Below are 24,337 nucleotides of genomic sequence, written 5' to 3'. Positions count from 1 at the left end.
CATTTACGAAATTGACCTGGCACCCCCTCACCATTGGAAATTAACAACGCGGTCCTTAACCATTCTCTCTGTGTGACCAAAAGGACCCTCTTACCGGTGTTCCGGTTATTTTTTACCTGAAAACCGACAAGAGGGTCCTTTTGGTCACACGAGAGAATGGATAAGGATCGTGTTGTTATTTTCTAATGGTCAAGGGGCGCCAGGTCCTTTTCTAGATGGTTAGGGACTAAATATTTTAATAGTAAGGTTACACGTAGAGACTAAATATTCTTTTTAGATTTTTAGAAGTAATATTTGTTTTATTCAAATGTTCGTAATATGACGAATTAATTTTAATTTAATTTTACGTATTTTAATTTTGTTTATTTAGTTACTAATTATGTCAGAGAATTTAGAGTTTTCTTTATTTAACCTAAAGTTGAGTGAGTTTCTTCGATTTAATTTCCAAACAAACAAATTAGATTGAGATATTTCTTTCTTGTTGCATCAAGAAATTGAATAAAAGATCAACTGATTCTCTTTGTATTCAATTACTTGATGCAATAAGAAAGAAATACCTCAATATAATTTGTTCACTAGTTTGAAAATTAAATCGAAGAAACTCACTCAACTTTATGTTAAATAAAGAAAACTCTAAATCCTCTGACATAAAATTCAAATTAGTAACTAAATAAACAAAATTAAAATATGTAAAATTAAATTAAAATTAATTAGTCATATCACGAACATTTGGATGAAACAAATATCACTTCTAAAAATCTAAAAAGAATATTTAGTCTCTACATGTAACCCTACTATTAAAATTATGGTTGATGAATTTAATTTCACTAATAAGAAAAGCAGTTTAATTTTTCTAGAAAAAGGTGTATGGAATAATAATCTTGAACTAACCGTTTTTTTTTAGGTTCAACAATATAGAACATACATGTCGTTCTTAAAACCCTAAATCCAAGACATAATAATGCTTAATCAACCCAAATAATTATCACTTTTGTGTTAAGTCTCGTTGTTAATGATTTCGTGCTATCTATTAAGTTTGACATTGTTTGCTCTCCTTCACATGTAAAATATGGCAGAATGCATAGATGCAAAACTTAAAACAATGCTTTTTTTTTTTTTTATCTATTTTCCAATTTTAAGTAAAATCCTTCCCCGGTTCCCCCACCATTAGAAAATAATAACACGGTCCTTAACTATTCTCTCTGTGTGACCGAAAGGACCCTCTTACCGGTAAGAGGGTCCTTTCGGTCACACAGAGAGAATGGATAAGGACCGCGTTGTTAATTTCTAATGGTGAGGGAGCGCCAGGTCAATTTCGTAAATGGTTAGGGACCGGAGAGGAGTTTTACTCTTTTTTTAATTGGATTTGAAATAAATTAAGGTTTTCATCCAAACTCTATAATTATGGATTATTTTTCTATTTATGATTTAAAGTTTTAGAAATTAAAAAATAATGAGGTTTGACTATTTAAATCAGAATTTCAATTAATATTACAATTATTGAGTTACTTTATATATTTAAAGTGTAAAGTTAGTAGTTGAGAAATAATTAAGATTTTATATGATTTGGATTAAATAAGTAATATTTTAAATATTAATACTGCTATTTTAGAAAATAGAGAAATTAATTATATTATCTCTAATTTTTGGATTTGAACATTTTATCGAAAATAATTTGTGAAATTGATGAATAAATAGTATTTTTATACACTCTTATTGTTGGATTAAAATCTATTTCTAATTACTATACTATCCCTACTTTTATTTGAAATTACAAAACTAACCCTATTACCCTAATTTTGTTAAAATTACCAAATTGTACCTTAACCTAATTTGCCTACCCTTCCCCTCCATTCTTCTCTTCAATGCTGCGCAGCCCCAAAACCCCCTTCTTCACTGTTTCGCTGCGCAGCCATCACATACACATACGGCTCCCCATTCCCATGAGAGAAAGAAACTGAGGCAGAGAGGGAAAAAGGGAGATCGGGATAAAGGGGCCGCGCTCCACGTCGTCCGGATGCGTGCCCTGCCACGCCTCGCCGCCAGAACCGCGCGAAGGACAGAGGTCCGAGAGAGCAGAGAGGTAGCGAGGGAGAGAGGCTTGGCGCCGCCGTGCATCTTGCCGCACCTCCTGTCACTGCCGCCCCCACTGATCCGCCAAACCCGTCACGCCTGGCCGCCAGCCACGACTCACTGCCGTTCGCCTTGCCGTCGCGCCAGCCACCCACGCCAGAGGAAGAAAGAGAGAGATCAGACACAGAGAGATATGCGAAGAGGGGAGGAGGAGTCGTGCATTGCTGCTGCGGCCTAACCGCGTCACCGCCGACCGTGAAGCTGCCACCACCGTCGCGTCCAGCTGCAGTCTCCTGCTCTGTCACTGCTCTTGGAGGTGGATGGTCGAGTCTCTGCCACCGGAAAATGCCACTGCCGTCACCGGAGAACGTCGCTGCCGCCACTGAAACCACCGCCGGTAATGGTTTTAGTTTTGGTTACGTTCTTTTGAGTTTCTTGGAACCTTATTGTCACTGCGCGTTGTCACAGCCGCCGTCGCTGGAGTTCTGGCCGCCGCTGCGACTCGAGGTGGTTACTGGGGCTGCCGCCAAGCCAGTTCAATAAACGGCGCTGCTTCATTTCGTTAGTTCGGTAAGTAATTATGTTTTGAAAAAGCTTTCCGTTAGTATTCTGTTGTATTTGGTTAATGAATGAGTTTTTGGTAACGTGGGGTCGAATCCTGATTATTGTATGTTGCGATTAGTGTCGCTGTGGTTATTGCGAAAGTGGCTTGGAGCTGAGGTTTTGGTTGCCGGTGATTTCGAGTTGAGGCGAAAAGGACTCAGTGAGGCGTTTGGGTTATGGTTTCAACGAGTCGAGGTAGGGGCCTTTTTACAAACTAATTTAATTTAAATTGGAAATTGTTATAAATAGATATGCTGTGTAAAACATGTTTCTGGTGATTATGTGAGTCTTATGAATTGTTTGATTTTTGTCCTGAATGAATATGGTTGCCTGTTTGATTGAGATAAGGTCTGCTTTGATAAATTGGAGATTTTGGGATTTGGTTGAATTGAAATAATTTTTTGATAATCTGAAAGTTTGAGTTTTTGTTTTATTGGAAACTGATTTGGTCTTGAACCTATTGGAAAGAGTTGAGGATTGGTTTGGTTGTGACATAGACAGGGTGGCAAAGTCCAAGTTTTAAGGGAGATGCTGCCAAAATTTCTAAAAACCTGAGATTTTGATTGGAACGTTATTTTGAAAATAATGAATTATGCTTTGAATTAAATGTTTGATAAATAAATTATGTTTGGACTTGTCTTATTAAGAAAATTTTTATATTTTGGATGTAATTATTAGGAAAGGAAATTATGTCTTAAAAATCAATTTAAATATGAAACTTTCTATGTTTTGGAAATTGATTTAAGTAAACAAATTCTGGAGGGATTTTAATGGATTTAAAATAAACCTGGTTTTCAATTAATCTATTTCACTTTACGACATTTTAGGAAGAGCTTGAAGTATTTTCTGAAACTTTGATTTATTAAAATTGAAACACTTCCCGATCATTTGGTAATAGATTTAAGAATGAAACTGAAATTGGTTTTCGATTTAAAAATGATTTGGTTTTGGCTTAAGTTTGGTTGGTTTTGAAATTTGTTCCGAATAATTGGAAACACGATTTGGTTTTTGGTTTAAACTCTATTCTATTTATTCAACTCAAGAAGTTAAAGTTTCGGAGGTTTTCAAGGAATTTAAGAAATGCGTTAGGTTATTCTCCCCTGAAGTTTTGAGACTCTGTTGGGAAATTTTACAACCAAATCTTGATTTGAAATGAATGATTTTGAGTCTTTCAAAGAAATTTTGAATTTTGGCATGGTTTGGGATTGTTTGGAAGTGTTGGAAAGACGTGGAAAGTGACTCCATTGTGAAAAGTGATTCTTGACAAGATATGAATTGAATACGGTTGTTATTTAAAAGTAAATGGGTCAAGAATGATTTTGAAGTAAGATATTGAGCCTGATTGATGTGTTGAAAGTGTTTTCTGAAAAACCATTGGATTATTGTTTTATATTGAGATTATGAAACGCTATCCGCCCGGTAGGGGCCAAGGTTGGATCCCGCCTGTCGAGGTAGCGGCGGCGGCGTAAGGGCGGTGGTTTGTCCCGCTTGCGCTTAGATGTGAGGTCGGTGGCAATAGATCCCGCTCGCATCCCTTCGGATCATCAGAGCGTACAGGCGCAAAATCCTGGATAGTGATCCGAGCACTATATCTCGAGGGTTCCCATACCATGATTCCGAAGGGCAACGTCTCCATAGAGATGTGTCGGGTTGGCAGTTGAACCGACAATGTGATATCACAGCTAGTAGGGTAGACATTCATCATTTGTATTTATGTGACATTGTTTGGGTGTGCATATTGTAATTGGCTGACCTATTTGAATACTTATGCAAATTGCTAACTGCTATATTTGTTGTAATTGCTATTGATTGTGTTTGAACTACATTATTTGTGATTGTGATTGATTGGTTGGTTTGTGATGGATTAGTTGATGATTGAGTTGTTTGGACCGGAGGCTGTGTTGGATTGGATGGGCTTGAGGCCATGATTGGTATATTGAGTCTAGTTTTGTATAAAGTATCTGACCGGTTCAGCTTAGACTTAATGAACCTATGCTTGGAACGGGATGATCATTTATACCGCGTAGGTAACTGCTTCATGGTTGCGGTCTAGGAAAGTATGAAAAATCAAACTCTTACAGCATAGATTTAATTGAACCTATGTTTGGGACATGTTGGTCATTCATACTGTCTAGGAAAAACTTTTCAGATTTTACAAGAAAGGAAAAAGGTTTTGTTTTAAATTATTTGAGAAATTTACCAAGTCTTCAAAAAGGGATTTTTTGGATTTCTAATGTGTACCCAAGGTTTTTGGAAAGACTCATAAGACGAGCAATGATCACTGTACTCTAAGAATAATTTTTATTTTACGTATCTTGTTATAGTAATTTCTGTAACCCTATAGTGAGAACAAGCAAAGACGACATTCTCACTCCCCTACAGGTTATTCCTTTTCAGGATATGGACGACGAAGCTTCAGAAGAGTTATATTCTTTTTTGTTTATTTGTTATTGTTGTATTATCTTAGCTATTATTTTTTTGCCTCGCCTTGATCTTTATTAAATTTGTAAGAGGGATAGGTAATTATGATATGTATGTTTGTAAACTAGTGTTATGTATATATATATATATATATATATATATATATATATATATATATATATATATATATATATATATATATATCTTATGGTATTGTATCTGGTTTGTATGTACAAGTATGTTTATGTTTCCAACGAAAAAGTGTTTAGGAAAGGTTATGCGGTTTTAAGTTTTAAACAGGCTCATATTTTAGTATTAAATATTAGAAGAGTCATCGTAATACTCGAGCTATCAGAGTGGCGCAGCCGGAAGCGTAACATTATGATAGTTAGGGTGTTACAATTGTTCTTACTAAAACTTATTCTTTTCGTCTAACGTTACAACGCAATTGTCCTTTGTCGCAATCATTTACAATGCACCACATCTAGCAAATACCACCTCGACTAGTGAACTAGTAAACTAGTAGTTAGAGCGGTTCAATGACTGGTTCAATTTTCAGAACTTTAGATTTTTATTTTTATTTTGAGTTATTGATGGTGTTATGATGTTGATTTTTTTTATTCTGAACTCAGGCAGAATAATGTTGTTGCCACTTTTTTTGTTAAATTTTTTGTTTTTATAATTTTTATAAAACTAAAATAACTGTTGATGGTTGATTTTAATGATTCTAAAATAATTCTGTTGATGGTGTTTCACTTCTTTATTAAATTTTGATGGTGTGCTATTTTGGAACTTTCTCTTTTCAGGTTTGGATTTTTCATTATGATAATTATTGTGTAACACCATACCACTCAGAGCTTTATGCCTCGGATGTAAATCAGAGGTGCCGAGGTGCTATGACCTCTAAAAATAAAAATACGCATATAATATAGTCAAAAGAAATTATAACTAGGAGCCTTAAAAAAGAAGTTGAACAAAACACCAACAGAAAAATGCATCACTCACGATCGGATCAATGCAGAAAAGTAGACACTACAAGAAAAATATGTTTTAGCGACAAACTTTTAGTGGCAATAATATAATAGCCACTAATTCTTTAATTTAAGTTATGTTTTTTGCAGCAATTATATATTTTCCATTGTTACTATATATTATAATGGCAATTGTCATAATTGTCACTAATAAATAAATAAAAAAGCTTTTTTTAATGAAAAATTTTAGTGGCCATAGTATTATAGCCAGTATTATTCTAATTAAAATTACTAAAATTATACTATATTAACAATTATCATTATTACCATTAATAAATATAAAAAACAAATTTGTAATGTAAGAGATTCAGAGAAAGAGATTTAGAGAGATCTTAAGCTCACCGCAGAAGCCCGCCGTAACCGGCGCTGCCACCCTCGCCACCGCAGTTCAGATCGAGCCAAGGCGCGTCCTCCACCAACGTATCTCCAGATCTGGTAGCAATGCATCTCCAGATCTGGTAGCAACGCCTTCTTCGCAAACGAGGTTTGTCGCTACATTCGTCTCTTGTCTTTTCTGCTCTGCCATTGCCGATCTCTCACCTTCACTGCCACTAGTTACACCGCCGGTAGATATTCTCCCCTTTGTTTTTCATTTTATATTTTTGTTAATTCTGAAATTCTGCAGGATTTTGGTGTTGTTATCGCCGTCGCTCAGCTTGCTCTCCATGGCCGCCATGTGAAGTAGGCTCTGACGAGACAACACCAGTAGCATCACGCACGTCTTCCTCCTCCGGTAGCAGCGGCGATGACATTGGTTTCAACACTCTCCTTTCTTCGATTAATGTTTGTTTCACCAGCCCTGCTTAATTAATTACATTTTCGGTTACTTGTAAGTCTAATTTCTATTTGATTATGTCAATTCTCTTTTATTATATGGTTTGAAACTCTCTATTATGTCAATTCATTCTTGATCTCAGTTCAAAATTTTTTTGAAGATTTTCTGGATATTTAAAAAACATACTCTGCTATTATAAAGGTCTATTTATTTAGTTTTTAGTTCTAGTTTGAGTTTTGACTGATTTCTGTTTCAATGTATTGTAATGTTGGTATGCATATTAGTGTTGTTGGTTCTGCACTGGTTCCTGTTTGATTTGGATAGGTAACAAGCATTTGGAATGATGCTTTAATGTGTTTGAAATTCTAATAGTCTGATAAACTGTGACCATGGCTTGATCTCTCTGACTGTAAACAGAAAATTCAATAGCATCCCTTATCTTTGGAATATTCTATCTTAATGTTGATGACATCAAATGACCTAAAATTTGAAGTGACTTTGTGCTCTTTTTTCAAAGTTATCATTTCCATGCATCACATCTGTTATGAGTTTCTATTTTCTTCACCTTTTCATTTTTCTTTTGTGCATGAGAAATAGTTTTGTGGATTTCATATTATGCGGTTTGATTTTACAGCATGACCGTTAGAGAATTAGGTTTATCTGGTCATAGTGTAAGCATTTGTCCAACCGTTTCCCATTTCCTTTGTGCTGGCTTTACAGAGATATGAATCACCATCAAATGTCTTATACATGCCAGATATGAAACTCTTAGTAACGAAGACAATGCTGCAAGGGACTCCAAGAATGGAGATACCAAAGATATTTCTCAAAGTGAAAAGTCTATTCTGGAAAAGGATCTTGAAGCAGCTCTTGACTCATTTGACAATCTTTTTTGCCGACGCTGTTTTGTAAGCCTTTTATCCCATGGGGGGTACTGAATAGCCTTCATTTTCTTTTGATCTTTATATCTCGCCAGCAGACCTAATGTCAATTTTCACCTTTTCAGGTTTTCGATTGCCGATTACATGGATGTTCCCAGGATCTTGTCTTCCCCGTAAGTTTTATTGATAGGTTATTATCTTCATGAATTTTCTTGCATATTTCTTGACTCAATAAATTTAATAGGTTGAGAAGCAACCTCTGGAACCCTCTTGATACTGAAAATGAACTGGACTGAATTGTTTTAAATCGGTAGACCGTCTCTGCTTTTGATTTGTCTGAAGAATTTTCTGAAACAGTTTACTTAAGGTTCTTGAATTATTTTAGGTACTTAAATCAGGAAGGTTTTTCAATGCTACCTCTTCGGCCTAGGCTGATGTTGAAGAGAAATGTTCAGGTGGTTCTTTATCTAGGAAGAAGTCTTCTGCTAAAAGGAGAATAAAATGCAGCCAAAGTAAAAGTGCCTTGGAAAGCTCTTGAAAAGAACTGCTAGAGAAAGTAATGGAGATATTTGGGAGAAACAGGTCAGCATATGCTTGGGTCAAATGTATTACCTGTGCTTTCTCTGATGCTTACTTTCATGCGTTGGACCCCTAATCTTCATCTTCGATTTGTCATGCTGTTCAAAGACTTGGAAGATATGAGAGTAAGTTACTTTATTCCATTAACATATATCTATTTTCTTTTCCAATTTTATTTAATCTTGCTCTGGTAATGATTAACTAACTCCATAGTTTAGTTAATTTGTATGTTATTATTACATATATTTGCTTCTTTTTTTTAAATAATGTTTGCTTATTTGGGTTGTGTATATATAGGAGCAACATCAAAATTGGTTCTTCAATTGATGAATATCAAAGGTTTAAGTATTGCTCATGTCAAGAGTCATTTACAGGTATATATATGAAGTTACATAATTGTTATCACAACCTGAATTTGAATATTTTAATTTGGTTAATTTTTTTTATTTCCATCTATCTATTTCTTTTTTTTTTCTATATGTACAGGAGCAAGAAGGTAGAGGACACAAATTATCAAGGTACATATATATAAAATGTTTAGTTTAATTTTTTTAATTATTCTTTGCAAGATTATCAATGAGTAATTAGGGTTACATTTTTGCTTAATTGCAAACCTAATGAATTTAATTATGTGTGTATATATAAATGACAGTAGTAATGGCTGATCATCATAGGCTTCTAATAAAAAATGGAGAGAAATAATGTTTATAATCTCAGCCAGCTTCCCATGCTTCAAAGTTATAGGTTTACACACATTAGCTTCATCACATTAATTAATTTAATTAATTCAAATTCCCTCAAATATTTTTTTATTATTTCTCATAATCATTGTAAATAATTACCTTACAAATGTATAACCGTTTTCTTATATAAGTAAATAGATTTATAGAGTTGGCTTTAGTTGCTCTTGGAATGAGTAAACAAAAATCAAATTGTAAGAAAGAAATAATTAGACATAAAGGAGGCGCATGTCTATATAATAAAAGACAATAGAAGTAGGCAGTGCAACTTAAGAAAATCATAGCACCTGATGCACTTTAGTTAGCTTTTGTACAGTTGACCATGTTGATGGCTGCAACTAGTAACCCGTAACTAAATGTTTAATTAGAATATGAATTCATTACTTTATCCATTATTATTGGTATCATACCCAGTTGAGCTACTTTCTGTTTCATAGTTTGATTAGCAGAACCTTTTGGTTTTATCTCTATAATCTTTGAGCATCAGAGAGTTCAAATTTTTAAGTTTAATTAATTACTAATCAGATTCATTCCTTTTCTTGTAGTATAAAAACATGTACTTTCTAATTGTATTCAATGTTTTTTGATGTCATAAGTCCTGATACTATTTGCATGATGCTGATTTTCTCCCCAAGTTTTCTAATATGCTTTAGTTTGTTTTCATGTATCCTCTCAAGTTTGTAATTGATTTGCGATGCTGTCCTTTTGGTCATGTTTAAGTAATATCCAGCTCTCATTTTACATGCAGGAAGAGACTATTTACTATGATAACTGATCTTCCAACAATATTTGATGTTGTTACAGGAATGGGAAAGACACCAGCTTCTAATCATAGCAGTAACAAATCTAGGCTAAAAATGAAAGTTATGCTACTTTTAAATTCTTAGATCAATTGCTAAAAATAAAAGTTAGGCTACTTTTCAAGGTGCAAATTTAGATCATTGCTAACACTTGTATCGCTACATTGATGTAATATAGTTATAGGCATGTAGCATTTTTTGTTGTTTAGATTTGTAACATGATTTATTACTTTTCAAGAGAAATTTGTGTATCAATATTTTGAATTTAATAAAATATCTCATTTTGTAGTAATTAATTTTAGCATTTTTGTATTATCCATAATAATAATAATAATAATAATAATAATAATAATAATAATAATAATAATAATAATAATAATAATAATAATAATAATAATAATAATAATAATAATAATAATAATTGTTAGTAAAAATAATTGAAATTCTAGAAAAAAAATAATTTGTTGCTTCTAAAAAAATGAGTATAATATAACTAAAAAATTTTTTAAGATTTTAGCGGCAATAGTAATGGCAGCTAAAAGTGAATAATAGTATAATTTTAGAATTTTTTTTAGTGGCCATATAAATTGCCGGTAAAATGGATTTTAGCGGCAATAGTAATGGCAACTAAAAGTGAACAATGTTTCCATCTTAGAATTACTTTTAGTGGCCATATAAATTGCAAAGAAAATTGCTCCTAAAAATTATATACTTTTTGTGGCCATTAAAGTGGTCTTTATCGGCAAATGTTATAATGGCCACTAAAACCTTTTAGCGGTGAAGCATAAGACGGCTAATGTCTAATTGCCGCTAAAAGTGATTATTTTTATAGTGAGATAAGATCAAACGGAAAAAGGATAATATATAAAATCAGAATTTCAAAAGATACAAATAACAAGCTCTAGACTCGACCTGCGAATCAAAGGCCAGCCAGAGTATACATATACATATAACCCAAAAGTCTAACTCAAACTCCAAATAAATCCCTATTTCTCCAAGTTCACCTTTAAGAGGGATAAAATATAATATATACAAGGTGAAGAATTTTTTACATATATGTTCATAAACAAAATACAAATACTAAGTCCCAAAAGAGTTCTTCACTTGCAAAGAGTCTTCAGAATGCTCAGTGAGGTACCTCCTGACCTGCATCTGAAAAACAACAGAATATGTATGGAATGAGAACCGGAGGTTCTCAGTATGGTAAAGGGGCCCACATAGATAATATATAAGGTCCTGAAAAAAGCCAGAGACATTCCTAAAACTCCAATACTCAAAATTAAACTTAAAGATTATACTAAACCATAAGTTTCGGCAATCTATCCTGTGATTCTAATTCTAATCTAACTCTTCACTTTCTATCTTCTTCAAACCTTCTAATCACCATATAGAACAGCCCTCATCACACCTCCGTCATATGAGGGACCTCTCAGTTGCAAAGACATATAAGACAGGTAAAGAAAACACAGATAGGATGCAATTATAGCAAGTAGGACAAATAGAAGACAAGCATAGCTAATCAATTAGGCAAACCAAAGTAATACACACTCAAGCAAAGTATACAAATGCATATGATACATGCTTGTCCTATGGCTGATGATATCATCTGTCGGTTATATAGCCAAACCTGACATGTCCTGGTAGCTAACCTTGGACAGAAACACCACCTCGAAGAGCAAGCAGGTTTGAGCCACAACTCCTCGCATACTACCCACTTGACCCAGAACAAGTGGATTGAACCACTACTACTGCATACTATGCAGGCGGGTGTTTACGAACTCAACCCAAAGCAAACGGATTAAACCACTACTGCTACTACTGCCTAGGCATCATAATCACTGATCCAGAGTAAGTGGAACGAACCACTACTACTGCCACTGTCTAGGTATCTCAGTCACAAAAATTCTTTCTTAATATCATTTCAATTCTTTCATATTCATTCAAAATTCATAACTAAACTCAGTTCTCATCATTCTTCTTCCTCGTCTCTTATCCGGAGCAAGTGGACAACGCCACTGTATCTTATCCGATATCTCAACTCTTACCCGGAGCAAGTGGATAACGCCGCTACCTCTTATCCGAGGTCTCTTTCTCAATCAGATTCAATCTCATACCACATTCAATATTTTCGCACCTCATTAATTAATCTGTTCTCTTCACAGTCCTCCTTCCACTTCAATTTAACTTTCTCAATAATTTCACTCTTCTTCTGTAATCTAAAAACTAGCCTTCAGGCCTTAAAATAGTTACCGAGGTTTGGAAAACTAGAGGGGTAGTTTTAAAACTCAAAAACATAATTTTCAGCCAAAATAGAATTCTGTGTATGCGAAAGTGTGAAATCTTCCATTCTCGCGTATGCGACCCTTATTCGCATACGTGGGATGTCTGGGTAGAGTCCAGGGTCCGCATCGCATGTATATCCACGTACGCATGGGCTGCAAAATTAGCAAAAAGCTGCTAAGTTCATAAAAATCAGTTTTTTACACCCAACTTCGAACACGCATAACTGTTTTTGTTAAAAATTATTTTTAGTCCGTTCTTTGAACGTCATGAACTTCACGGACCCAATTTTCATTTAAGGCAAGTTTTACAGAATTTGAAAATCCGAAAGCCAAGTTATGACCCGCCGAAATTGGTCAAAATTTAACTTTTATCAAAAAGCACCAAACCGCTAATTCTCCAAAGTTCTCAATTTTAAACCAAAGTTTCATACCCAAAACAACCTTAAAACTCAATTCGACACCTTCCATTCATTTCACAACATACTAACATCCAAAACTCTAAATCTATTCAACAATTTCTATACATATCTTCCATAATTCCTCAACTAAATCAACACCAATCATATTCACATTCATGCCTCAACAGGCTAACATACAGATTCTTCAAATCCAAATACAAACCACACCAATCTTAATTCATTATATTTACCCGAATTTATCGGTCACGACCTTGGACCCAAATCTCACCTTTCATATCATCAACTATCATCATTATACTTAATCACACACACACACACACACACACACACACACACACACACACACACACACACACACACACACACACACACATACACTTAACAACTTCACTCTCATTCCAACACATATCCTTTTTAATTTACATCATAATACTCATCATACATATTATACATACATACATACATATATATATATAGACACACACACACACACATTTAACCCACCAAACTCAACAATTTAAAGCATTCAAGCCTATCTTATGGCCACTAAAATGAGTTTTCATGTAACATTATACAATAACTACGAGAAACCAAAATCATACCTTGGTTGATTTCTCCCTAAGCCGCAAACGCCACAAATTCTCTTCTTCGCAAGCCTTAAGGTCTTCAAATTAACTCAACCAGCTTACATCCACCATAACTTAGTTCCAATTCACCACTTTGACTTTAATTTCACAAGAATTCAATCTAACACTAGACAATTTCATATGTAACCACAATAACAATTCCTAAACTCAAAAAAATCAAAGATTCACAAGGTTTATAAGTTTCTCACCTCACCCACGGATGATTTAGACAAAATCCAACAACATCTCAGCACTAGAGTACACCTAAATCATCAAGAATACCAAATTTCTCAATACCCCAAACCAAAATTGCAAAAATGTGGAAACTGATGAACTGGGCATGAAATTTATAGATCCTAACCATAATGTTTAGTTAGAATTGAAGAGGACTCCGAGACGAACAGCTCGTCAATCAAAATTTCAGATTGAAAGATATGATGAATTGAAGTTGAAAGTGATTGGAGAATTAGGTTTTGGTTCTTGATTCTCCTCTCTTCAGCATGGAATGTGAATGGGCTTCGGCCCACTTGAGCTCGACTCAATTGGTTCGGCTTGTTGGCTCAGTTTTGGGCCAAAATCTTTAAAATTAGTATTAAAATTTGTATTTTAAACATTTTTACCCTTCTAACTTACCAAATTTACTTTCCTAATTTTTTTGAATAATAATTAATTTATTAGTTAATTATTTATTAATTATTCAGAATTTACATATTGTAATGTTCTTATCTTGTGTTTTGACATGAACCTGATTATAGAGCTTTATGAATGTAAAAACATAAAAAAAAGTCAAGTATATTTGTTATGAGGATTTTGGTGGAATATTTGTGTTTTGTAGTGATTATTTGACAATTAATACTTATGCAAATTTAATGAATTTGTTCACTGAGTTGTAATTGAATTGTGATTAATTAGCATCAGTTTATATCAACTCTTGATAATTTGCATCTTTGATTGGCTAATTTTGAACTTTGAGAATAGTTTCTCAAAGAATTAGTTATTTAACTTGTAGGTTCTAATTCAATTTTTACTTTGATGAAAATAATGTTATGTGTTATTTTTTAATTTTAGTTTTCATTGTTCATATTTGTAGGGGTACAAAATTGATGTTAATATATTAGACTTTCTATTGACTGAAATATGCTAGAAGAGTCAAGAATTATAAATTCTATATAATACAAATTTTATGTTTGGAAAAATTTATATTTAGTTGAATTTGTAGGACTTATTTTATTATAAAAGAATCTTAATGACAAGTAAGATATTTTAATTAATCTATATGATTATATGTTATATAAATGTTTAGTTAGCGTGTTTACAAAATTAATTGATATATTAGTTATTTAATTAATTATTTTAAAATGAACCTTCTATTTTGTAAGTAAAAGAAAAAAAATGTTACAAAAACAAGTAGTATTTTGTAACAAAATATTATGACAAAAAAAAATCTAAATGATTACAAAAAAGAGTTTATTTGTCAAATTTGTTACCGAAATGTATGAATATCCACTTAATCACAAAAGTATGAATATCCACATAACTTTATATACATAGACTTATTTCAAAGAGTCTCAATTACAAGTTCTACCCTTCTAAAACCAAAATAATAAACGACGAGGGGAAAATAAATTCTAACAACTCAACTTGTGAAAATAATCTTCTACCTCTTATAGTTCCACACTAAACCTTCGCACCAATAGCTGAAAGGGATGGAGATAGGGGGTAAGAATGTAACACCCTACCACAGAGAGTCTTATGCTTATGTCATAAAATAGAGGTGGCGAGGTATTACGACCTCTAAAATAAAATTTAGTACGTATAGTATTGCAAAGATGTTTATAACTAGGAGCCTTTGAAGAAAAATGGGTAAATCAAAACCGTTAAATCAAAATGTCCAACACTTCGATCGATAGCGTAAATGAAACAGAAAAAAAGTATTCTAATGCTAAGAGATATACAAAAGAGTGCCAAAATACATATATATGAAGACTCGGGACCCGGCTTGCGAAGATAACCGGTCCGAGCATATAAGTATGTATATACATATATAAAGGAATTGCCCAAAAGAACCCAAAAGACAAAATACAAAACCTATTTCTCCAAAATAACCTCTAAGAGGAGTTAATACAAAATACATATACAGTGAAGAATATATTATCTAAACAGGTATATAATGACCAAAACAAAATCCCAAAAGCTAAGGATCTCCGCCAAAAGAAAGTCTCCAACATGCCTCAGCGAGGAGCATCACGTCATACATCTGAAAACCACAAAATCCGCATGGGTGAGAACCGGAGGTTCTCAGCATGGTAACAGTGCCCAAATATCTAACATGTAATGTCCTGGAAAAGCCGAAGGCAATCCTAGAACTCCCAAGTTATAATCAAGGCATATAAATATAACTAAACCATGAGAAATGTAAAAGTAGGCAACTAACTTAAGGATCTTCAATTCTAACTAAATATCCCTTTCTAAATCCTGCAAACCTCCCAACCGCCAACAGTAATAGAGATGCAAACACAAGTATATCAAACAAAGAGATGCACAAGTAGGAAGCAAGTAAGGCAATTAGGCAATTATCAAGTAATGATGCAAGCAATTAGGCATTCCAATCAGTTCACATATAATACATATGATGCATGCCTGTCCTAGTGGCTGATGAGTCTCATCTGTTCGTTATAAAACCAACCCGATAAGTCATGGTAGCTAACCATTGGACTGTCCCTCTGTCGTGCATCCCCAACTCGAGTTATACTCTTCATAAATCATAATTTCATATATATCGAACACCCTCACTGGTGTATATTTACGGGGGCGAGCTCATCCGGGACTTTCACAGTGTCCGGCCACACTTACGACGTAGGGTCAGTAGAGTATCGAGTCTCCACCTGGAGCACGTGGTGGCTAGCCACTGCTTTCATCCAGGAAAACTCGTATCTCAGATAGGTGGAGTGCAATCAATCATAATACCAACAATTCAATTCAGCATATATACATTCAATCACAGCCATACATTAATATTCATCTCAGCTATCTAGCTTACAAATCATAATCCATACTCAGCCATAATCAGTATCATACATAGCCATTCGGCTCATATAACCCTCAGCCATTCGGCTCATACCATATACAGCACTCCACCCTTCTCCTCAACAACTCATATCATCATCATTCATCATACTCATCATAGCGTCCCCTTTTTTCCTCCACAAGTTACCCTCTTCCCTAATTTTACTCTCATCACTAGGCATTCTATATCAATTCAATATTTAAAGGATAAAATTGGGGATTTATAAGTGTGAAAAAATATTTCGAAAGGTTACAAGCTTGTTGGGAATGCGAAAGACTTGAAAACAATAGCTTTAGAAAAGGATTGGGTCGCGTGCGTACACACAGGGGTGTGCGTGCACATGCCCAGAAATGATTTTTGAAGTGTGCGTACGCACAAGTCTGTGCGTACGCATAGAAAACAAAATCTTTAGGGTTGAGTGCACGCACAAGGTATACTAGCGCCACCAACAGCGTGTCATTCCCAACGTGTGCGTACGCACAGCTCCCAAAACTCCCTTGGCCATATACGCGCACAGAGAATGCTGACGCTCCCAACAGCAGCCCCATTTCCACTTGTGCATACGCACGGGGCTGTGCGTGTGCACAGGCTCCAGAATTCCACAGGTTGTGTGTGCGCACAGGGCTGTGCGTGCGCACATAACTCAGAACTCACAAATTCTGCAGAATCTGCAGAATTCATATTTTTTACCAAAACTTCCAACGATCATATCTCCTTTCGCAATATTCAGATTTCAATCAAATTTAAACCATTTTAAAGCTTATGAAATTATCTTTCAATTGATATAAGAATCATCAAATTCTGAAAAAAATTGCTCAAGATATGATCCGTTGAAGTTCATCAAAATTCTACTTTTACCACAACTTTTAAACTCCCCATTTTCAAACATACATTTACTAACCCATACAAAATCAACCAATAACTCAACCATTCCAACATCAATCATTTTCAAACCCCTTTTTAATCATCAACCCACCAATGCCACCATATTTAGCCAAATCTCACATCATAATCAACATTCCATAAATCAATTCAATATTCAACCTTCCCTCTCTCAATTTCCAAAACACTAATCAATTCCATCAATAACAATATATTTTCACATATCAATATCAAACTCCAAAAATATGCTCATCAACAAGAGCTTCAACCTTTTCATCAATTAAACATATCAACCCGTATATCCATCTCAATCTAATTCATTCATCAAATATATCAACATGTCACAATCAACTAAGTTTATGCACAACAACACAAATTACATCATTCATCAACTACCTCATTATTTCAAAACCCTATTCTAAGGCCACTAGCCTACGTTTTCACAACGACATTATATTTTAGATATAGGAAACCAAAATCATACCTTGACCGATTCCCATTCCACCCGGAACACTCTCAAATTCAACTTCCAAGGTCTCCAAAATCTCACCAACAGATTTCCAAGCTTGGGATTCCACACCAAAGCTTTCCAAAATCACCAATCAAGCTCCGAAACACACATATACAATGCCTAAGCCATAATATCACACCCAAACACAATAACTTAATCACTAAATCACAAAATCTCAAGTCTTTAGCTTAGGGTTAAGAATCTCACCTTACCCAAGGACCAAGGGAGCAAGAACAAGCCTTCTCTTCAAGTTAATTTGATCCTATAACACAAAGGAGCTCAAAATCTCAACATTTTTGCCCATGAAACTCGAAACTAAGGGCTGGAGTTCGAAGAAGAAAATGTAGCTTTCCTCAAGATTCCTTGTGTTGGTTTTGTAGAGCTCGATGCTGCAGTCACGTGGCCGTAAACAGTGTGTTAATCGGAGCTCCGGATCAAATGTTATGATCAATGGAAGTTTGGAGGTGAAATTGGAACAAGGGTTTTTAATTTTCCCCCTTTCCCTTTCTTTTTACAGTGTGTGTGCGTTGTTTTGAAGAGAAGAGAGCTGAGCTCTCATTAATTAGTGAGGCTTGGCTGGGCCCCTGGGCCCATTTGGGTCCAGTTGGCCCGATTTGGCCCATTCGGCCCAATCTTGAGCCGATTTCTTTAAAATTGGTGTCGAAATTCTCGTTTTAATTTTCTCTATCACATTAAACCATAAAAACCTCATTTCTCACTTTCTAGAATATATTTTAATTTATGGGTTAATTAGCCATTAATTAACCAGATTTTACATTCTACTCACCTAAATGGGAATTTTGCCCACAAAATTCGAATTTAGTTACCTGGGAACAGGTGTGGGTAGTCTGCTCGCATTTCTGACTCAAGCTCCCAGGTGTACTCCTCAACACTGGCTCGACTCCATGCCACTTTCACTAATGAAACCTCTTTTCCACGCAACTTCTTAAAACTTGTGTCATCAATCTTGACCGGAGTCACCGGCAGAGTCAAATCTTCCCTTAATTGAACCGATTCTGGTTCTAACACATGACTAGCATCAGGAGTATACTTCCGAAGCTGCGACACATGAAATACATCATGCAGGTTCGAAAGGTAAGGTGGTAGAGCCATTCGATACGCCACCGGTCCAACCCTCTCAAGAATCTGAAACGGACCGATGTATCGAGGATTTAGTTTCTTTGTCTTAATCGATCTACCTATTCTTGTTGTCGAAGTAACCTTAAGGAAAGCATGGTCTCCTTCCTCAAACTCTAAGGGCTTCCGCCTTTGATCTGCGTAACTCTTCTGACGACTCTGAGTAGTGAGCATCCTATCTCTGATTTTCTTAACTTGTTCAGTGGTTTTGACTATCATCTCAGTCCCCAACAGGCTCTTTTCCCCGGCTTCATACCAGCATAGCAGAGATTGGCATTTTTTCCTACAAAGAGCCTCATATGGAGCCATTCTGATACTCGCATGGTAGCTGTTATTGTACGCAAACTCCACTAGCAACATATACTGATCCCAGCTCGCCGGCTGGTCCAAAACACATGCCCTCAACATATCTTCTAGGGTTTGAATTCTTCTCTAAGAATGTCCATCCGTTTGAGGATGGTAAGCTATACTTAAGCTCAAACGGGTTCCAAAAACTTTCTGAAATGTACCCAAGAACCTCGAAGTAAAATGGGGATCCTTGTCAGAAATTATAGTCATAGGCACACCATGAAGCCTCACAATCTCCTTGATATATAGGCACGCTAACTCCTCAAGAGTATAGTTCATCCAAATGGGTAAAAAGTGAGCCGACTTCGTCAGTCAGTCTACAATTACCCAAATAGCATCAAAACCGGTCCTAGTCCTCGGCAGTCCCGATACAAAATCCATCGGAATGCTCTCCCACTTCCATTGCGGGATTTTTAAAGGTTGTAACGTCCCAGAAGGTCTCTGATGTTCAATCTTTACCTTTTGACAAGTTAAGTACTTTGAGACATATTCTACCACATCATTCTTCATACCAGGCCACCAGAACGTAGCCTTTAAGTCATGGTACATCTTAGTACTCCCAGGGTGGATAGAAAATTTGCTTTTGTGCGCTTCCCTTAATATGTCTTGCCGCAGAGTCCCAACATCTGGCACAATGATCCTACCCTTAAATCTGCACAGCCCATCTTGATCCTCTGACACTCTCCACTGCTTCCCTTTCTCAATAGTTGGCAACACCTTCGGCAATACGTTATCGTTTTGATGAGCCTTTAGAAGTTCAGATTTAAAGTCACTTGAGATCTGTAATTGGCTCAAACACAAGGTTCCAGACACTTTCCAAACACAAATCTTCAAACTCTCGAATGCCCTGAGCAACTCCTCTTCTCGAAGCATCATCCAAGCGGCAGAAAGCGATTTCTGACTTAGTGCATCCGCCACAACATTTGCTTTTCCCGGATGGTAATCCAACTTAAAGTCATAGTCCTTCAATAACTTCGTCCACCTCCTCTGTCACATATTGAGCTCTTTCTGATCAAAGAGGTATTTCAAAATCTTGTGATCAAAGAAGACTCAGAACTTAACCCCATAGAGGTGATGTCTCCACACCTTTAGTAGAAACACAACCGCAGCAAGCTCCAAGTCGTGCGTTGGATAATTGACTTTGTGAGGTCTCAATTGTCGTGAGGCATAAGCCAGCACATTCCGGTGCTGCATCAGCATGCATCCCAAGCCCTTTAGTAAGGCAACACAATACACCTCGAACGGCTCATTCGGTTCAGGTAACACCAACACAGGTGCGGTAGTCAACTTTTGTTTCAACGCTTGAAAGCTCTCTTCACACTCAAAAGTCCAAACGAATGGCGCATCCTTGCGGGTTAACTTTGTCAACGGCAAAGCCAATTGCGAGAAACTCATGATGAACATCCGATAGTAGCCAGCTAATACCAGAAAACTCCTTATCTCAGTAATTGAGGTCGGTCACTTCCACTCCATCATTGCTTCCACCTTGGCAGGATCTACTGCTATCCCCTATTTACTCATTACGTGACCCAGAAATTTTACCTCACTCTTCCAGAACTCACATTTTGATAGTTTTGCATAGAGTTTCTTTTCCATTAGTATCTGCAACATGGTTCTCAAGTGTTCTGCATGCTCTTCTCTAGTCTTGGAATAAACCAGTATGTCATCAATGAAGACAACAACGAATTTATCCAGAAACGGATGAAAAATCCTATTCATATAGTCCATAAACACTGTAGGAGAGTTTGTCAGTCCAAAAGACATTACAGTGTACTCGTAACAACCATAATGAGTCCTGAAAGCGGTCTTAGGGATGTCCTCTTCTCTCACTCTTATCCGATGGTAATCAGATCGCAAATTGATCTTGGAGAAAACTTCGACTCCTTATAACTGATCCATGAGATCGTCAATTCTCGGCAGCGGATACTTATTCTTTATTATGACCTTGTTCAGTTGCCTGTAATCCACACAAAGCCGCATACTCCCATCTTTCTTCTTCACCAATAACACCGGCACTCCCCACAGAGAAACACTTGGGCAGATAAAGTTCTTACCCAATAGATCCTCTAGCTGAAACTTGAGCTCGACCATTTCTAAAGGCGATATTTGGTAAGGGGCAATCGAGATTGGCCCTGTTCCAGGTACCAACTCAATAGCAAACTCGACCTCTCGGTTTGGTGGGAATTCATCAAATATCGTCGGGAAATACCTCCGAAAACTCACACACAACTGGAATCTGCTCCAAGATTTGATCATCACCCGAGACTCTGGCGGTTAACAACAAAATATCCTGACATTCAGCAACAGAATAATACGCTACCATAGAATTCAAGTAATAGTTATTTACCACCACTAGCCCTTCTGTATCTTCCGGCATAAAGTACACTAACTTTGCAGAATAGTTGAGCAGAGCGTGGTTCTTAAACAGCCAGTCCAACCCCAAGATAAGATCAAGACCGATCATCGGCAAACAAATAAAATCATGTACAAAGTCACGCTGCTTGACCCTAAAGGAAACTTGCGGACATCCGAGCCTAGTTACCATGGCTTCATGGATGGCATTATATACCTTTAGGTCATAACCCAACACCACAATTTTTAATCCTAACTCACTAGCCTTCTCAAATGCAATGAATGAATGGGATGCACCAGAGTCAAACAAGGCATTCAAAATCTGACCGGCCATTTCACATTTACCTCTGATAAGTGCCTCAGACCGCTCGACACCTATAGCTGAAGTAGTAAACACCCATCCAGGCTGCTGTGCTCTCTCAGTAGCCTGTCTCTGCTTCTCTGGACAGTTTGAGGCTTTATGCCCTGGCTTCCCACATGAGTAACACAACCCCCATCCAACCTTGCACGGAACACCAGAATGGTAACTCCCATATCTAGCACAAGCTTGCTCATTCAGGGGATGCTTCCCGAATCTTCTCCCCAGAGCAATGTTGTTGTTGTTGGGCCTTCTGAAGCTATTCTGACCTTGAGTCCTCTGTGGTGCAAAACCTCCCCGCTTAAAGGACGGACCTCTAGGAGAAAAACTCTTCCCTCGGTTCAGTGGGAATGATCCCCTCTGGCTTTCTCTTTTTGCAGCTGCCTTCTTCACACATTCTTCGGCAACTCTGTTCTTGTTTACTAACTCAGAGAAAGTCCTGATCTCCATAGGCCCTACGGAACTATAGATGTCGCTTCAGAGTCCTCCTTCATACTTGATGCATTTTCCACTCCTCAAAGTCTTCTGGAGCTCCTTGACACATACGGGAGAATCTAAACAGCTCCTCAAACTTATTTGTATACTCGGATACAGACATAGTCCCCTGCTTCAGCTACAGTAACTCCAGTTCTTTGGCTGTCCTAGCAGAATTCAGAAAATACTTCTTGTAGAATTCCTCCTGGAAGGTATCCCAGGTGATAGGGTCATCGCCCTGCTGTATGAGACGTCGGGTTCCCTGCCACCGATGTGACGCTTCCCCATTGAGCAGATAAGTGGCAAACTCGACGCACTGTTCCTCAGGTACCAACTGCGCCTGCAGTGCTTGCTCCACAGCTTGAAACCAAGTGTCAGCCTCAGTTGGATTGGTAGTCCCCTTGAACTTCGGTGGATTGACCTTTAAGAAGGTCGCTAATGTCATTGGACCTTGAGTCCCATTTCTGCCATTTCCCTCATGATTATGATTATTGTTGTTCATCTGCTGCCCAAGTGCCTCAGCGGTGGCCTGCATAGCAGCAGCCATGTTCTGCAATGCAGCCATGAAATTCACGAGGTCGTTCGGGTTAGTTTTTGGCCCATGAGTACCGGCACGTCCTCTCCCACGGCTCCGATCGCGTCAACGAAGCGCCATCTGCTTCCTATACACACCAAACAATCGATATCAAGTTGATCAGTCTCAAATATCGGAAGTCTAATGCTCAAAGTCCCAAATGCATGCTCATGAATGTTTATGCCAGTTATATCAGTCAGATATCCTAATAGCACAGAAACACAAATACAGAGAATGCACAGAAGCATAGTTAGTCCGTCCCTCAGGCTCTACAGGAACGAACTGCACTGATACCATAATGTAACACCCTACCACACAGAGTCTTATGCTTAAGTCATAAAACAGAGGTGACGAAGTATTACGACCTTTAAAATGAAATTTAGTACATATAGTATTATAGAGATGTTTATAACTAGGAGCCTTTGAAGAAAAATGGGTAAATCAAAACCGTTAAATCAAAATGTGCAACACTCTGATCGATGGTGTAAATGAAACAAAAAAAGTAATCTGACGCTAAGAGATATACAAAACTGTGCCAAAATACATATATCAAGACTCGGGACCCGGCTTGCGAAGATAACCGGTTCGAGCATATAAGTATGTATATACATATATAAAGGAATTGCCCAAAAGAACCCAAAAGACAAAATGCGAAACTTGTTTCTCCAAAATAACTTCTAAGAGGAGTTAATAGAAAATACATATAAAGTGGAGAATATAGTATCTAAACAGGTATATAATGACCAAAATAAAATTCCAAAAGCTAAGGATCTCCGCCAAAAGGAAGTCTCCAGCATGCCTTAGCGAGGAGCATCACATTCTGCATCTGAAAACCACAAAATCTGCATGGGTGAGAACCGGAGGTTCTCAGCATGGTAACAGTGCCCAAATATCTAACATGTAATGTCTTGGGAATGCCGAAGGCAATCCTAGAACTCCTAAGTTATAATCAAAGCATATAAATATAACTAAACCATGAGAAATGTAAAAGTAGGCAACTAACTTAAGGATCTTCAATTCTAACTAAATATCCCCTTTCCAAATCCTGCAAACCTCCCAACCGCCAACAGTAATAGAGATACAAACACAAGTATATCAAACAAAGAGATGCACAAGTAGGAAGCAAGAAAGGCAATTAGGCAATTAGCAAGTAATGATGCAAGCAATTAGGCATTCATATCAGTTCACATATAATGCATATGATGCATGCCTGTCCTAGTGGCTAATGAGTCTCATCTGTCGGTTATAAAGCCAACCCGATAAGTCCTGGTAGCTAACCATTGGACTGCCCCTCTGTCGTGCATCCCCAACTCGAGTTATACTCAACATAAATCATAATTTTATATATATCCAACACCCTCACTGGTGTATATTTAGGCAATCAAACAAAGACTTAATGCTCGG

The sequence above is a fragment of the Arachis hypogaea genome, chromosome 11 (genome assembly GCF_003086295.3).
Source record: "Arachis hypogaea cultivar Tifrunner chromosome 11, arahy.Tifrunner.gnm2.J5K5, whole genome shotgun sequence".
NCBI classification, from domain to species: domain Eukaryota; kingdom Viridiplantae; phylum Streptophyta; class Magnoliopsida; order Fabales; family Fabaceae; genus Arachis; species Arachis hypogaea.
Note: the sequence above shows the minus strand (reverse complement) of the source record.